Source organism: Schistocerca cancellata, unplaced genomic scaffold (genome assembly GCF_023864275.1).
Source record: "Schistocerca cancellata isolate TAMUIC-IGC-003103 unplaced genomic scaffold, iqSchCanc2.1 HiC_scaffold_417, whole genome shotgun sequence".
Classification (NCBI taxonomy): domain Eukaryota; kingdom Metazoa; phylum Arthropoda; class Insecta; order Orthoptera; family Acrididae; genus Schistocerca; species Schistocerca cancellata.
In genome coordinates this window covers 1-15,054 of record NW_026046434.1, presented here as the reverse complement: position 1 = coordinate 15,054, position 15,054 = coordinate 1, and the positions used below count along the sequence as shown (strand labels likewise).

The window sequence follows — 15,054 nt, the reverse complement described above, 5'->3', positions numbered from 1 at the left end:
CACCACACTCGTTCACTGAAAAAACAGACAACTAGATAGTTCTTTGAACGCAAAACTAGGCCACATCAGACGCAACCTGTATGTAGATGTATGGTGCAAGGGAAATATCCCCCTGCTCCCACACAACTAATTAATACTAGTTGACAACAGAAATAAAATTTCTGCCGATAGTATTTGAACCAGTCTTATTCATTTGCGAATTTCATGCATTCCTTCTTGCAGATAACAGTGCCTTGCAAATCACTCAATTCATGTTTGCTAGCCAAACGTGCTCCTCCTAAATGTTCCGTACATCACGCATTAGTGCTGATTATCAAGACTGTGTTGTGTGTCAGCCTTTTATGTGTCAATCAATTGCACTCTTCTTGTGTTGCTCACACATTCTTGTAACTCAAAAGTACGTCGTTGTCATCCAAGCCTAGCACTTGGAGCAGGCCAAATCAAATGGCTCGTCCCCGTGCCACTCGAGAAACTCCCACAAGGCTTTCATGACATGTCGTAATCAAAGTCCTTCCACAACCTGTAGCGACATTCTGCAACGACGCGGGTCCCGATACCAAAAGTATGACTTATGCTTGCTTCTATTCTATATAATAAAACCACCACTCGGAAAGCGCTATTCCCCTTCCCACATCCCTCAGAATGTGGTGAACGATCATCGATTACAACCAAGATGCGATGAATCTCGATCGCAAGCCCTCACGCTCAGGGACAGTGCTACCACTCATCATCGTGGTTACGTCTACTCCAGCTTTGAACTAGAGAGAGTTGAAGACATACTACAGAAATGATCCTGTGAAGTATGATCTTGCTAGCAAGCTATCACCGCTCGCTACTTATGCCACGAGACCGTCAACACAGCCCTACGAGAATACGACACCACTCTTCACATTTCGCGATTTACTTATCGAAGAATTTCTTAAGCTCGGACATTCTGCAAAGAACCTACTTCTACTCTTACTTGGCCGCCATGATCTCACTCAGCTATTTTGTGCGCTACCAGTGCTTCTTGTCTTCCGAAATGAGAGACCATTGCCTCACGCGAGACTGTATGTAAACACCGCTTGCACCTCCGGCCGCTAGATGGGGGCCTGGGGCACATACAGTAGCATCCTATGGCGCAAGCAGACATGCCAAATAGCCACTGAAAGACAAACACACAAGACGGCGTTCATAGGACTCTTGTGCTTTCTTTAAAGCCGCCTCTCTCTTCGAAAATTTTCGCACCGCACTAGTTTATTCACCTCACCCTACCCTAACAGTGCAAACTCTTGTCGATATATCGCCACTTTCATGCATACTTCCTCTTTCGTTTCACTTTGCGTCTTACTTGATACCCCGCCCCAAGAGCTGCTGATATACAATACTCGCAATAAATGTGTTTCTCTCTGTATCTCTTTTCGCCTATCACGAGTATTGCTTTTCCTCACATGGCAATTATGAAAACACCCACAGCTAAACAAACACTTCCACTCAGCGCCACGTCCATACTATCAATCATACGCCAGTAATTTCACAGCTCTACTTGCTCCACTAATACATTTCTTATGTCTAACTGTTAAACAGATGAAGAATCAAAGTATACAACAAGTCTCTATGAACATCACTGTCAGGACATTTTACAGACCTACGCATACCATGCCAATCTTTATGCTTCAACTATGATGGCCATGTGCTATGAATAAAGAAATTTCTCATAAAATAACAATTTTACATACTACTCCGACAAGTTCCTTACTAAAATGCTAGATGTTTAGCAATCCCCCCCCTCCCCCCCAAAAATCATCTCAGAATAATCTCAAGCAGTGCTTACATCCCATGAGCACTTCTTTGCAAACAAAACCACAAACTACTTTTTATACTAGCTTCCTTGTCACACTGAACAGGGAAACTAATGCTAGTGCCTCAGTTTACTAAAAAGCTTTTTTTGCTTGCAACAAATAAACTACCAACTTGAAACCACTTGGATTTTCAGACACACACACGAAAACTTAATTCCACAGAAATTTAGGAGTAACAGTGGTTACCTCACATTTTCACACACACTCAAATAGCTAGTTCTGTGCACTTCACACTATGTTCTCATCGTGTTTCACCAGAGAACACAGTTATCACTATGAATGGATTCTGGTAAAAAGAGCATTAAAAAAAAAAACAGCCTGATCAAAGTGATTATCTGCACATCCTCTGCCAATATCATGTCACTCTATACCCCGAGGGAAACTAGAATGCAGGGAAAGGAGCTTTGTTGTGAGCACTGTGTTGGTATTTCATCATTTACTGGCCAAAGTCTTCTCAAGCCAAGTATGCACCAGCTCTGTCTATGGCTGGGTCAAATCAAGAGCCCCTATCAATTTTACTTAAAAGACAAGCAGCATCAACAACTCACAGGAGGCACTGAACATTTATACCATTATCTGCACCACCTTCCACTGATTTACTGAAGAAGAAACAGCAAAGTCTGGCCAATTTTGTACACAAGTAATCTTGAAAACATTGGAGTCAACAGCAGATACATAGTTTCCAAGACTGTAGCTAGGAACAACCCTTCCATTTCAAGATTTATCTCTCACTGAGACACATCATACCCAAACTACACCTACCAGGAAATTGCTACTCAATTCATCTCTAGCTATCTATGTCATATTCAACAACTGTCTCTTTCTCACCTAAATCTTCTACAAAACTGAGTACACTGTTATGAACAAAGAACCAATGCCACATTATGGCAACAAGCCAGTGCCACTAATATCCACTCTATTGAAAACAATTGAAATGCTCATCCTGCCCAACTAACCACCATCTACAGCCCAAATCTCACTCACATCATACCTACAAATCACAAACTTCTGCGGTAAAAAATAATTTTGGGTTTCAAAACACAATCTACTAATCACATACTAGTATTTATTACAAAGCCTCTCAATTCATCATTCACTTCCAAATATCGGCTTATATGCTGTTTGTGCAACTGCAGTGCAAGTAAACACCCCTCAAATCATCTAGAACTGAGATGCGGAAAGGGTTCACCAAGAGTTTCCAGGACAATAAATAGCGCTCTCTCTCTCTTTACACAATCGCCTAACACACTGCAAGCCATTTCAGGGCAAATGTACTTGTTTCATTATACTACGAAACGGCCAATTACATTTTCAAATTAAAAAAGCATCTACCTGATCCAACGTGATCCGCTACTCCACGCCCTTCATTCTCACAACACAACCTACCTCTTGTTAATTACATTACGTTTTACTTGTGATTATGGCTCAGCAATAGCCGAGCACTACGAAAAATACCTTATAGACTCATTTAATGTTCCCCTCCCACGGAAATCTTTAGTAAAAAGGCGAAAGATTTATTCGTTTTGAAGGGAAACCAGAGTGCCGATCAACGCCCTCACTTCAATACTTATGGCTGCTTCTCTATTTGCTTCTCCGCGAGAACGCGGAAAATTCTTTCCGTCTTGTCTACTTCTCTACTGTCAACACACTTCCAGTGCCATGCAAGCACACACCCCAAACTAACTGTCAGCGCTGAAATACGTGTCTGCCAAATGTCGTCGATATTACTCTTTAGATAACTATTTTCATCATTTCTGTCACCATTCAAGCTGCTTCATTACCTCACCTGCCGACAGATGGCAGCACGCCCAATTCCTCTCGGCGACCCACCGTCAGAGACACAACTGCCCCGCACTGCTCTGCATCTAACACTAATCTCTCTCCTCCCCACCACACTCGTTCACTGAAAAAAACAGACAACTAGATAGTTCTTTGAACGCAAAACTAGGCCACATCAGACGCAACCTGTATGTAGATGTATGGTGCAAGGGAAATATCCCCCTGCTCCCCACACAACTAATTAATACTAGTTGACAACAGAAATAAAATTTCTGCCGATAGTATTTGAACCAGTCTTATTCATTTGCGAATTTCATGCATTCCTTCTTGCAGATAACAGTGCCTTGCAAATCACTCAATTCATGTTTGCTAGCCAAACGTGCTCCTCCTAAATGTTCCGTACATCACGCATTAGTGCTGATTATCAAGACTGTGTTGTGTGTCAGCCTTTTATGGTCATCAATTGCACTCTTCTTGTGTTGCTCACTCATTCTTGTAACTCAAAAGTACGTCGTTGTCATCCAAGCCTAGCACTTGGAGCAGGCCAAATCAAATGGCTCGTCCCCCGTGCCACTCGAGAAACTCCCACAAGGCTTTCATGACATGTCGTAATCAAAGTCCTTCCACAACCTGTAGCGACATTTCTGCAACGACGCGGGTCCCGATACCAAAAGTATGACTTATGCTTGCTTCTATTCTATATAATAAAACCACCACTCGGAAAGCGCTATTCCCTTCCCACATCCCTCAGAATGTGGTGAACGATCATCGATTACAACCAAGATGCGATGAATCTCGATCGCAAGCCTCACGCTCAGGGACAGTGCTACCACTCATCATCGTGGTTACGTCTACTCCAGCTTTGAACTAGAGAGAGTTGAAGACATACTACAGAAATGATCCTGTGAAGTATGATCTTGCTAGCCAAGCTATCACCGCTCGCTACTTATGCCACGAGACCGTCAACACGCCCTACGAGAATACGACACACTCTTCACATTTCGCGATTTACTTATCGAAGAATTTCTTAAGCTCGGACATTCTGCAAAGAACCTACTTCTACTCTTACTTGGCCGCCATGATCTCACTCAGCTATTTTGTGCGCTACCAGTGCTTCTTGTCTTCCGAAATGAGAGACCATTGCCTCACGCGAGACTGTATGTAAACACCGCTTGCACCTCCGGCCGCTAGATGGGGGCCTGGGGCACATACAGTAGCATCCTATGGCGCAAGCAGACATGCCAAATAGCCACTGAAAGACAAACACACAAGACGGCGTTCATAGGACTCTTGTGCTTTCTTTAAAGCCGCCTCTCTCTTCGAAAATTTTCGCACCGCACTAGTTTATTCACCTCACCCTAACAGTGCAAACTCTTGTCGATATATCGCCACTTTCATGCATACTTCCTCTTTCGTTTCACTTTGCGTCTTACTTGATACCCGCCCAAGAGCTGCTGATATACAATACTCGCAATAAATGTGTTTCTCTCTGTATCTCTTTTCGCCTATCACGAGTATTGCTTTTCCTCACATGGCAATTATGAAAACACCCACAGCTAAACAAACACTTCCACTCAGCGCCACGTCCATACTATCAATCATACGCCAGTAATTTCACAGCTACTTGCTCCACTAATACATTTCTTATGTCTACTGTTAAACAGATGAAGAATCAAAGTATACAACAAGTCTCTATGAACATCACTGTCAGGACATTTTACAGACCTACGCATACCATGCCAATCTTTATGCTTCAACTATGATGGCCATGTGCTATGAATAAAGAAATTTCTCATAAAATAACAATTTTACAACTACTCCGACAAGTTCCTTACTAAAATGCTAGATGTTTAGCAATCCCCCCCCCCCAAAAAAATCATCTCAGAATAATCTCAAGCAGTGCTTACATCCCATGAGCACTTCTTTGCAAACAAAACCACAAACTACTTTTTATACTAGCTTCCTTGTCACAGTGAACAGGAAACTAATGCTAGTGCCTCAGTTTACTAAAAAGCTTTTTTCGCTTGCAACAAATAAAGTACCAACTTGAACCACTTGGATTTTCAGACACACACAGAAAACTTAATTCCACAGAAATTTAGGAGTAACAGTGGTTACCTCACATTTTCACACACACTCAAATAGCTAGTTCTGTGCACTTCACACTATGTTCTCATCGTGTTTCACCAGAGAACACAGTTATCACTATGAATGGATTCTGGTAAAAGAGCATTAAAAAAAAAAAAACAGCCTGATCAAAGTGATTATCTGCACATCCTCTGCCAATATCATGTCACTCTATACCCGAGGGAAACTAGAATGCAGGGAAAGGAGCTTTGTTGTGAGCACTGTGTTGGTATTTCATCATTTACTGGCCAAAGTCTTCTCAAGCCAAGTATGCACCAGCTCTGTCTATGGCTGGGTCAATCAAGAGCCCCTATCAATTTTACTTAAAAGACAAGCAGCATCAACAACTCACAGGAGGCACTGAACATTTATACCATTATCTGCACCACCTTCCACTGATTTACTGAAGAAGAAACAGCAAAGTCTGGCCAATTTTGTACACAAGTAATCTTGAAAACATTGGAGTCAACAGCAGATACATAGTTTCCAAGACTGTAGCTAGGAACAACCCTTCCATTTCAAGATTTATCTCTCACTGAGACACATCATACCCAAACTACACCTACCAGGAAATTGCTACTCAATTCATCTCTAGCTATCTATGTCATATTCAACAACTGTCTCTTTCTCACCTAAATCTTCTACAAAACTGAGTACACTGTTATGAACAAAGAACCAATGCCACATTATGGCAACAAGCCAGTGCCACTAATATCCACTCTATTGAAAACAATTGAAATGCTCATCCTGCCCAACTAACCACCATCTACAGCCCAAATCTCACTCACATCATACCTACAAATCACAAACTTCTGCGGTAAAAATAATTTTGGGTTTCAAAACACAATCTACTAATCACATACTAGTATTTATTACAGAGCCTCTCAATTCATCATTCACTTCCAAATATCGGCTTATATGCTGTTGTGCAACTGCAGTGCAAGTAAACACCCTCAAATCATCTAGAACTGAGATGCGGAAAGGGTTCACCAAGAGTTTCCAGGACAATAAATAGCGCTCTCTCTCTCTTTACACAATCGCCTAACACACTGCAAGCCATTTCAGGGCAAATGTACTTGTTTCATTATACTACGAAACGGCCAATTACATTTTCAAATTAAAAAAGCATCTACCTGATCCAACGTGATCCGCTACTCCACGCCCTTCATTCTCACAACACAACCTACCTCTTGTTAATTACATTACGTTTTACTTGTGATTATGGCTCAGCAATAGCCGAGCACTACGAAAAATACCTTATAGACTCATTTAATGTTCCCCTCCACGGAAATCTTTAGTAAAAGGCGAAAGATTTATTCGTTTTGAAGGGAAACCAGAGTGCCGATCAACGCCCTCACTTCAATACTTATGGCTGCTTCTCTATTGCTTCTCCGCGAGAACGCGGAAAATTCTTTCCGTCTTGTCTACTTCTCTACTGTCAACACACTTCCAGTGCCATGCAAGCACACACCCCAAACTAACTGTCAGCGCTGAAATACGTGTCTGCCAAATGTCGTCGATATTACTCTTTAGATAACTATTTTCATCATTTCTGTCACCATTCAAGCTGCTTCATTACCTCACCTGCCGACAGATGGCAGCACGCCCAATTCCTCTCGGCGACCCACCGTCAGAGACACAACTGCCCGCACTGCTCTGCATCTAACACTAATCTCTCTCCTCCCCACCACACTCGTTCACTGAAAAAACAGACAACTAGATAGTTCTTTGAACGCAAAACTAGGCCACATCAGACGCAACCTGTATGTAGATGTATGGTGCAAGGGAAATATCCCCCTGCTCCCACACAACTAATTAATACTAGTTGACAACAGAAATAAAATTTCTGCCGATAGTATTTGAACCAGTCTTATTCATTTGCGAATTTCATGCATTCCTTCTTGCAGATAACAGTGCCTTGCAAATCACTCAATTCATGTTTGCTAGCCAAACGTGCTCCTCCTAAATGTTCCGTACATCACGCATTAGTGCTGATTATCAAGACTGTGTTGTGTGTCAGCCTTTTATGGTCATCAATTGCACTCTTCTTGTGTTGCTCACACATTCTTGTAACTCAAAAGTACGTCGTTGTCATCCAAGCCTAGCACTTGGAGCAGGCCAAATCAAATGGCTCGTCCCCGTGCCACTCGAGAAACTCCCACAAGGCTTTCATGACATGTCGTAATCAAAGTCCTTCCACAACCTGTAGCGACATTTCTGCAACGACGCGGGTCCCGATACCAAAAGTATGACTTATGCTTGCTTCTATTCTATATAATAAAACCACCACTCGGAAAGCGCTATTCCCTTCCCACATCCCTCAGAATGTGGTGAACGATCATCGATTACAACCAAGATGCGATGAATCTCGATCGCAAGCCTCACGCTCAGGGACAGTGCTACCACTCATCATCGTGGTTACGTCTACTCCAGCTTTGAACTAGAGAGAGTTGAAGACATACTACAGAAATGATCCTGTGAAGTATGATCTTGCTAGCAAGCTATCACCGCTCGCTACTTATGCCACGAGACCGTCAACACGCCCTACGAGAATACGACACACTCTTCACATTTCGCGATTTACTTATCGAAGAATTTCTTAAGCTCGGACATTCTGCAAAGAACCTACTTCTACTCTTACTTGGCCGCCATGATCTCACTCAGCTATTTTGTGCGCTACCAGTGCTTCTTGTCTTCCGAAATGAGAGACCATTGCCTCACGCGAGACTGTATGTAAACACCGCTTGCACCTCCGGCCGCTAGATGGGGGCCTGGGGCACATACAGTAGCATCCTATGGCGCAAGCAGACATGCCAAATAGCCACTGAAAGACAAACACACAAGACGGCGTTCATAGGACTCTTGTGCTTTCTTTAAAGCCGCCTCTCTCTTCGAAAATTTTCGCACCGCACTAGTTTATTCACCTCACCCTAACAGTGCAAACTCTTGTCGATATATCGCCACTTTCATGCATACTTCCTCTTTCGTTTCACTTTGCGTCTTACTTGATACCCGCCCAAGAGCTGCTGATATACAATACTCGCAATAAATGTGTTTCTCTCTGTATCTCTTTTCGCCTATCACGAGTATTGCTTTTCCTCACATGGCAATTATGAAAACACCCACAGCTAAACAAACACTTCCACTCAGCGCCACGTCCATACTATCAATCATACGCCAGTAATTTCACAGCTACTTGCTCCACTAATACATTTCTTATGTCTACTGTTAAACAGATGAAGAATCAAAGTATACAACAAGTCTCTATGAACATCACTGTCAGGACATTTTACAGACCTACGCATACCATGCCAATCTTTATGCTTCAACTATGATGGCCATGTGCTATGAATAAAGAAATTTCTCATAAAATAACAATTTTACAACTACTCCGACAAGTTCCTTACTAAAATGCTAGATGTTTAGCAATCCCCTCCCCCCAAAAAAAATCATCTCAGAATAATCTCAAGCAGTGCTTACATCCCATGAGCACTTCTTTGCAAACAAAACCACAAACTACTTTTTATACTAGCTTCCTTGTCACAGTGAACAGGAAACTAATGCTAGTGCCTCAGTTTACTAAAAAGCTTTTTTCGCTTGCAACAAATAAAGTACCAACTTGAACCACTTGGATTTTCAGACACACACAGAAAACTTAATTCCACAGAAATTTAGGAGTAACAGTGGTTACCTCACATTTTCACACACACTCAAATAGCTAGTTCTGTGCACTTCACACTATGTTCTCATCGTGTTTCACCAGAGAACACAGTTATCACTATGAATGGATTCTGGTAAAAGAGCATTAAAAAAAAAAAAAAACAGCCTGATCAAAGTGATTATCTGCACATCCTCTGCCAATATCATGTCACGCTATACCCGAGGGAAACTAGAATGCAGGGAAAGGAGCTTTGTTGTGAGCACTGTGTTGGTATTTCATCATTTACTGGCCAAAGTCTTCTCAAGCCAAGTATGCACCAGCTCTGTCTATGGCTGGGTCAATCAAGAGCCCCTATCAATTTTACTTAAAAGACAAGCAGCATCAACAACTCACAGGAGGCACTGAACATTTATACCATTATCTGCACCACCTTCCACTGATTTACTGAAGAAGAAACAGCAAAGTCTGGCCAATTTTGTACACAAGTAATCTTGAAAACATTGGAGTCAACAGCAGATACATAGTTTCCAAGACTGTAGCTAGGAACAACCCTTCCATTTCAAGATTTATCTCTCACTGAGACACATCATACCCAAACTACACCTACCAGGAAATTGCTACTCAATTCATCTCTAGCTATCTATGTCATATTCAACAACTGTCTCTTTCTCACCTAAATCTTCTACAAAACTGAGTACACTGTTATGAACAAAGAACCAATGCCACATTATGGCAACAAGCCAGTGCCACTAATATCCACTCTATTGAAAACAATTGAAATGCTCATCCTGCCCAACTAACCACCATCTACAGCCCAAATCTCACTCACATCATACCTACAAATCACAAACTTCTGCGGTAAAAATAATTTTGGGTTTCAAAACACAATCTACTAATCACATACTAGTATTTATTACAAAGCCTCTCAATTCATCATTCACTTCCAAATATCGGCTTATATGCTGTTGTGCAACTGCAGTGCAAGTAAACACCCTCAAATCATCTAGAACTGAGATGCGGAAAGGGTTCACCAAGAGTTTCCAGGACAATAAATAGCGCTCTCTCTCTCTTTACACAATCGCCTAACACACTGCAAGCCATTTCAGGGCAAATGTACTTGTTTCATTATACTACGAAACGGCCAATTACATTTTCAAATTAAAAAAGCATCTACCTGATCCAACGTGATCCGCTACTCCACGCCCTTCATTCTCACAACACAACCTACCTCTTGTTAATTACATTACGTTTTACTTGTGATTATGGCTCAGCAATAGCCGAGCACTACGAAAAATACCTTATAGACTCATTTAATGTTCCCCTCCACGGAAATCTTTAGTAAAAGGCGAAAGATTTATTCGTTTTGAAGGGAAACCAGAGTGCCGATCAACGCCCTCACTTCAATACTTATGGCTGCTTCTCTATTGCTTCTCCGCGAGAACGCGGAAAATTCTTTCCGTCTTGTCTACTTCTCTACTGTCAACACACTTCCAGTGCCATGCAAGCACACACCCCAAACTAACTGTCAGCGCTGAAATACGTGTCTGCCAAATGTCGTCGATATTACTCTTTAGATAACTATTTTCATCATTTCTGTCACCATTCAAGCTGCTTCATTACCTCACCTGCCGACAGATGGCAGCACGCCCAATTCCTCTCGGCGACCCACCGTCAGAGACACAACTGCCCGCACTGCTCTGCATCTAACACTAATCTCTCTCCTCCCCACCACACTCGTTCACTGAAAAAACAGACAACTAGATAGTTCTTTGAACGCAAAACTAGGCCACATCAGACGCAACCTGTATGTAGATGTATGGTGCAAGGGAAATATCCCCCTGCTCCCACACAACTAATTAATACTAGTTGACAACAGAAATAAAATTTCTGCCGATAGTATTTGAACCAGTCTTATTCATTTGCGAATTTCATGCATTCCTTCTTGCAGATAACAGTGCCTTGCAAATCACTCAATTCATGTTTGCTAGCCAAACGTGCTCCTCCTAAATGTTCCGTACATCACGCATTAGTGCTGATTATCAAGACTGTGTTGTGTGTCAGCCTTTTTATGGTCATCAATTGCACTCTTCTTGTGTTGCTCACTCATTCTTGTAACTCAAAAGTACGTCGTTGTCATCCAAGCCTAGCACTTGGAGCAGGCCAAATCAAATGGCTCGTCCCCGTGCCACTCGAGAAACTCCCACAAGGCTTTCATGACATGTCGTAATCAAAGTCCTTCCACAACCTGTAGCGACATTTCTGCAACGACGCGGGGTCCCGATACCAAAAGTATGACTTATGCTTGCTTCTATTCTATATAATAAAACCACCACTCGGAAAGCGCTATTCCCTTCCCACATCCCTCAGAATGTGGTGAACGATCATCGATTACAACCAAGATGCGATGAATCTCGATCGCAAGCCTCACGCTCAGGGACAGTGCTACCACTCATCATCGTGGTTACGTCTACTCCAGCTTTGAACTAGAGAGAGTTGAAGACATACTACAGAAATGATCCTGTGAAGTATGATCTTGCTAGCAAGCTATCAACCGCTCGCTACTTATGCCACGAGACCGTCAACACGCCCTACGAGAATACGACACACTCTTCACATTTCGCGATTTACTTATCGAAGAATTTCTTAAGCTCGGACATTCTGCAAAGAACCTACTTCTACTCTTACTTGGCCGCCATGATCTCACTCAGCTATTTTGTGCGCTACCAGTGCTTCTTGTCTTCCGAAATGAGAGACCATTGCCTCACGCGAGACTGTATGTAAACACCGCTTGCACCTCCGGCCGCTAGATGGGGGGCCTGGGGCACATACAGTAGCATCCTATGGCGCAAGCAGACATGCCAAATAGCCACTGAAAGACAAACACACAAGACGGCGTTCATAGGACTCTTGTGCTTTCTTTAAAGCCGCCTCTCTCTTCGAAAATTTTCGCAACCGCACTAGTTTATTCACCTCACCCTAACAGTGCAAACTCTTGTCGATATATCGCCACTTTCATGCATACTTCCTCTTTCGTTTCACTTTGCGTCTTACTTGATACCCGCCCAAGAGCTGCTGATATACAATACTCGCAATAAATGTGTTTCTCTCTGTATCTCTTTTCGCCTATCACGAGTATTGCTTTTCCTCACATGGCAATTATGAAAACAACCCACAGCTAAACAAACACTTCCCACTCAGCGCCACGTCCATACTATCAATCATACGCCAGTAATTTCACAGCTACTTGCTCCACTAATACATTTCTTATGTCTACTGTTAAACAGATGAAGAATCAAAGTATACAACAAGTCTCTATGAACATCACTGTCAGGACATTTTACAGACCTACGCATACCATGCCAATCTTTATGCTTCAACTATGATGGCCATGTGCTATGAATAAAGAAATTTCTCATAAAAATAACAATTTTACAACTACTCCGACAAGTTCCCTTACTAAAATGCTAGATGTTTAGCAATCCCCCCCCCCCCAAAAAAAATCATCTCAGAATAATCTCAAGCAGTGCTTACATCCCATGAGCACTTCTTTGCAAACAAAACCACAAACTACTTTTTATACTAGCTTCCTTGTCACAGTGAACAGGAAACTAATGCTAGTTGCCCTCAGTTTACTAAAAAAGCTTTTTTCGCTTGCAACAAATAAAGTACCAACTTGAACCACTTGGATTTTCAGACACACACAGAAAAACTTAATTCCACAGAAATTTAGGAGTAACAGTGGTTACCCTCACATTTTCACACACACTCAAATAGCTAGTTCTGTGCACTTCACACTATGTTCTCATCGTGTTTCACCAGAGAACACAGTTATCACTATGAATGGATTCTGGTAAAAGAGCATTAAAAAAAAAAAAACAGCCTGATCAAAGTGATTATCTGCACATCCTCTGCCAATATCATGTCACTCTATACCCGAGGGAAACTAGAATGCAGGGAAAGGAGCTTTTGTTGTGAGCACTGTGTTGGTATTTCATCATTTACTGGCCAAAGTCTTCTCAAGCCAAGTATGCACCAGCTCTGTCTATGGCTGGGTCAATCAAGAGCCCCTATCAATTTTACTTAAAAAGACAAGCAGCATCAACAACTCACAGGAGGCACTGAACATTTTATACCATTATCTGCACCACCCTTCCACTGATTTACTGAAGAAGAAACAGCAAAGTCTGGCCAATTTTGTACACAAGTAATCTTGAAAACATTGGAGTCAACAGCAGATACATAGTTTCCAAGACTGTAGCTAGGTGAACAACCCTTCCATTTCAAGATTTATCTCTCACTGAGACACATCATACCCAAACTACACCTACCAGGAAATTGCTACTCAATTCATCTCTAGCTATCTATGTCATATTCAACAACTGTCTCTTTCTCACCTAAATCTTCTACAAAACTGAGTACACTGTTATGAACAAAGAACCAATGCCACATTATGGCAACAAGCCAGTGCCACTAATATCCACTCTATTGAAAACAATTGAAATGCTCATCCTGCCCAACTAACCACCATCTACAGCCCAAATCTCACTCACATCATACCTACAAATCACAAACTTCTGCGGTAAAAATAATTTTGGGTTTCAAAACACAATCTACTAATCACATACTAGTATTTATTACAGAGCCTCTCAATTCATCATTCACTTCCAAATATCGGCTTATATGCTGTTGTGCAACTGCAGTGCAAGTAAACACCCTCAAATCATCTAGAACTGAGATGCGGAAAGGGTTCACCAAGAGTTTCCAGGACAATAAATAGCGCTCTCTCTCTCTTTACACAATCGCCTAACACACTGCAAGCCATTTCAGGGCAAATGTACTTGTTTCATTATACTACGAAACGGCCAATTACATTTTCAAATTAAAAAAGCATCTACCTGATCCAACGTGATCCGCTACTCCACGCCCTTCATTCTCACAACACAAACCTACCCTCTTGTTAATTACATTACGTTTTACTTGTGATTATGGCTCAGCAATAGCCGAGCACTACGAAAAATACCTTATAGACTCATTTAATGTTCCCCTCCACGGAAATCTTTAGTAAAAGGCGAAAGATTTATTCGTTTTGAAGGGAAACCAGAGTGCCGATCAACGCCCCTCACTTCAATACTTATGGCTGCTTCTCTATTGCTTCTCCGCGAGAACGCGGAAAATTCTTTCCGTCTTGTCTACTTCTCTACTGTCAACACACACTTCCAGTGCCATGCAAGCACACACCCCAAACTAACTGTCAGCGCTGAAATACGTGTCTGCCAAATGTCGTCGATATTACTCTTTAGATAACTATTTTCATCATTTCTGTCACCATTCAAGCTGCTTCATTACCTCACCCTGCCGACAGATGGCAGCACGCCCAAATTCCTCTCGGCGACCCACCGTCAGAGACACAACTGCCCGCACTGCTCTGCATCTAACACTAATCTCTCTCTCCTCCCCACCACACTCGTTCACTGAAAAAACAGACAACTAGATAGTTCTTTGAACGCAAAACTAGGCCACATCAGACGCAACCTGTATGTAGATGTATGGTGCAAGGGAAATATCCCCCTGCTCCCACACAACTAATTAATACTAGTTGACAACAGAAATAAAATTTCTGCCGATAGTATTTGAACCAGTCTTATT

General features: G+C 42.1%; 8 non-coding genes across 8 annotated transcripts; all 8 read right to left on the bottom strand.

Annotated features, from left to right (window-relative positions):
• Positions 1-601: 601 nt before the first annotated feature.
• Positions 602-810, bottom strand: LOC126123047 (small nucleolar RNA U3). Its single transcript, XR_007526163.1, has one exon. It is a non-coding gene; the product is annotated as a small nucleolar RNA U3 (small nucleolar RNA).
• Positions 811-3,263: 2,453 nt separating this feature from the next.
• LOC126123203 (U5 spliceosomal RNA) lies at positions 3,264-3,384 on the bottom strand. Its single transcript, XR_007526304.1, has one exon. It is a non-coding gene; the product is annotated as a U5 spliceosomal RNA (small nuclear RNA).
• A 948-nt stretch (positions 3,385-4,332) lies between these two features.
• LOC126123058 (small nucleolar RNA U3) lies at positions 4,333-4,539 on the bottom strand. Its single transcript, XR_007526173.1, has one exon. It is a non-coding gene; the product is annotated as a small nucleolar RNA U3 (small nucleolar RNA).
• Positions 4,540-6,970: 2,431 nt separating this feature from the next.
• LOC126123067 (U5 spliceosomal RNA) lies at positions 6,971-7,089 on the bottom strand. Its single transcript, XR_007526181.1, has one exon. It is a non-coding gene; the product is annotated as a U5 spliceosomal RNA (small nuclear RNA).
• A 943-nt stretch (positions 7,090-8,032) lies between these two features.
• Positions 8,033-8,239, bottom strand: LOC126123046 (small nucleolar RNA U3). Its single transcript, XR_007526162.1, has one exon. It is a non-coding gene; the product is annotated as a small nucleolar RNA U3 (small nucleolar RNA).
• A 2,433-nt stretch (positions 8,240-10,672) lies between these two features.
• On the bottom strand, positions 10,673-10,791 carry LOC126123066 (U5 spliceosomal RNA). Its single transcript, XR_007526180.1, has one exon. It is a non-coding gene; the product is annotated as a U5 spliceosomal RNA (small nuclear RNA).
• Positions 10,792-11,736: 945 nt separating this feature from the next.
• LOC126123034 (small nucleolar RNA U3) lies at positions 11,737-11,943 on the bottom strand. Its single transcript, XR_007526151.1, has one exon. It is a non-coding gene; the product is annotated as a small nucleolar RNA U3 (small nucleolar RNA).
• Positions 11,944-14,395: 2,452 nt separating this feature from the next.
• Positions 14,396-14,514, bottom strand: LOC126123064 (U5 spliceosomal RNA). The gene has a single exon (XR_007526179.1). It is a non-coding gene; the product is annotated as a U5 spliceosomal RNA (small nuclear RNA).
• Between the last annotated feature and the right edge of the window lie 540 nt (positions 14,515-15,054).